The following is a 2,801-nucleotide window of genomic DNA, read 5'->3' as shown; positions in this document are numbered from 1 at the left end:
AAGACACTGGAAAATGTAAATATAATTGTTCTAAAATTAATTTACTCAGCATCAATTACTCAAATGTAAAAAAAAACAACCTGTACATGTATAATCAGGAAACCAAGATCACTCGTGCTTCATGTAACTCGTTCAAATATAAAATCCATTAAAATTGCAGATGTATTTCATCATATATTCGCGACTGACAAAAGTTACAAACAAAACAAACAAAATCCAAAATAATTTATCATAGTTTGTGATCTTTATCATTAGTGCAAATATACATTCTTAGTTAATATTCAATACTTACAATAAACATTTAATGATAATCCTTTGTGGATATATGTGGTATTTACGGTGCTAACACATAATAAAGCATTTCCATTGTTCAGTCGGTCCAAGGGAATGGGTGGAGATACAATGCTGGCATTATAAGTCTTGGAAACGTTATCATAACTCGTCGTATTTTTGTACAGGGTCACGTTGTGGATAAGTGCCTGTGCTGTTTCGATGCCTCCATAAATCGAATATAGGATAAACCGTGTAATACTGGGCTCATACAACAGGCCAGATAGAGTGCAGGTAATGGTCGCATTGTCGCCTTCTCCTAGATCTTCAACGCCAGTAATCGAAATGTTGTAGGGAACTGCAAGGAATCCGAAATATATTTATATTAACTAGATTAAGAAGGTCCGATGGCTGTGGCCATATTTAAACTGTATTGATTTCCTTATTAAGAAGATTTTTCTGAGGAAATCATATCTCAAAATTTTAGCAAGATCTGTTGGTTAATTTGTGGACCATTTAGCCTCTTAAAAACTGAATGTCTTTTGTTTAATTTCGTTAACTACATGTTTATTCACTGCACTATATGTATATTATTATTCTGAGGGGAAGATCGGGAGGAGATATCTACCCCTGTTCTATCCCATATATATCTCGAAAAATATTTCTGCTCTTTGGAAGCAACATTGCAAGAAAATTCAACATCTTTCAATTTGCATTTATATTTGGTTTTCTATTAACTCTAGTCTTAGTCGGATACATAAGTAAAATCAGAATCTTAAAGTTGTAACTTTTTTTTTGCAAGTTTAGGAACTCCATTTATGTGTAATAATAATCACTCACTACGATAGCCCTGAAATTTCATTCGATATTCGGAAAAAGATATTCAAAATACGACATTTAAGATTTTAAATTTGAGATGCTATCTATTTATTTAGCAATCTTATATAAGGACCTGACAACCTTTATCTTAACAACATAATTCTGATTTAAATACACAAATAAATGCCATGTTATCGGTATCACTTTTATAATGGTTACTAGTATATAATGATTGAATGAACTTTGATGAAACATTCCACGCGCACTGTAAACAATTTTATTTATGATAATACTGTGTTCTTTGCTGGTCTAAATGATTTTGCTCATCCTGCATTTACAACCCCCCCCCCCCCCCCCCGATATAATTTGACCTGGAGTGTATTAATTCGCCCCTATTGTGTAAACATCGGTTTGCGAAGAAAGATGTGTTTTAATCCAAATCTTATATATATTTTTTGCGCGGTTTGGTACCATGCAATTTTTTGCGGTATGATTACAATATATAAATCTACTGCACTAGTACTGAGTCTAGATTTCACGACCCTTTAACACAGAGATTATGGTACAATATTTTTTTTCTTCCACTGGTTCACTTACCGGTAACTCGGACATAAGCAGAGTCTTCCATCTGCTGGCCTGTAGCGTTACTTGCTTTACATATCACCAATTTGTATTCGTCATCCTTATCTGCTGTTTTGGAAAATTTGACTGTATAAGTTCCACTGTCATTGTGAGTTTGTCGGTGGACAACAGAGTCATACTCTAATGTTAGTAAATGAAGGTCACTCTGACAGGTGATATTCAAAATATCTCCCTCCTTGACCTTCAGAGACGCTTGCTGAGTTTTTCCATTTGTAATTGGTACTGATCCAAATACTTTCACATAGGATGTGGCTACAGTTTAATTAAATATGAAAACCATTGAAAAAATTTATATGAAACTTAAATGTTTTATCACATGCAAATTCACATATGGGACATACATTACATTTTTAAAGTATTCCGTTATCTTTTTATGCTTAAGAAGGAAAACTTCTGATTTTTTGCTATAGTATGTATCTAAATATTTTTTTTTGCGTCGTGGTATAATGGGCAAAACGTTTTAAATAGAACTAATGTATTAATCAAGCTTTGCATCTGAATTAAATTTTCATTGCAACCAGACAAAAAATACAGAATTTTAAGGATGTACTCATGCATAATTTATAAAAATAGAAAGAGATTCTTACCTGTGGCTTGAAATACTAATACATGTAAAATAAAAGCGCTACAAACTAGGAACATCGTTATAAAATGCAAATTTTCTTCTCCTGATTTTCTAATTCAAAGTGAGCAGTGAAGATCACATAACGGATCCAATATGAGCACTTTGTTGCTATACCGGATTCATTACACCTTCTGATCCGATTCTGCACCCGAGGGTCATTTATTTCATATATATAGCTTTATAGAGGTGACTTGGTCATGAATCCTTGCATATATCCTATTGATTTGTTCACTTTGTATTGACAATCCTCTAGACAAACATTTAATAAATTATAGTCATAAGCTGAGTTGAAGTGAAATTTAATCATTTATAGTTATATATTATTTAGCTCCCTAATACTGGAATTTAATTAGTGAAGCATTGAATTGTGTTGGAAAAATCTACATCTTTGAATTTTTCTACTTCTACGAGTCAACGACACCTGAATGCTCAAACATATATATGT

The 2,801-nt window shown here is 32.5% G+C and overlaps 1 long non-coding RNA gene across 1 annotated transcript; it reads right to left on the bottom strand.

Annotated features, from left to right (window-relative positions):
* Positions 1-301: 301 nt before the first annotated feature.
* Positions 302-2,458, bottom strand: LOC136272924 (uncharacterized). Its single transcript, XR_010710985.1, has 3 exons — positions 2,319-2,458; positions 1,687-1,983; positions 302-628 (listed from the first exon to the last, which is right to left on the bottom strand). It is a non-coding gene; the product is annotated as an uncharacterized lncRNA (long non-coding RNA).
* Positions 2,459-2,801: the final 343 nt, after the last annotated feature.

The sequence above is a fragment of the Magallana gigas genome, chromosome 2, assembly GCF_963853765.1.
Source record: "Magallana gigas chromosome 2, xbMagGiga1.1, whole genome shotgun sequence".
Lineage (NCBI taxonomy): Eukaryota > Metazoa > Mollusca > Bivalvia > Ostreida > Ostreidae > Magallana > Magallana gigas.
Note: the sequence above shows the minus strand (reverse complement) of the source record. Positions and strands in the feature narration are given on the sequence as shown.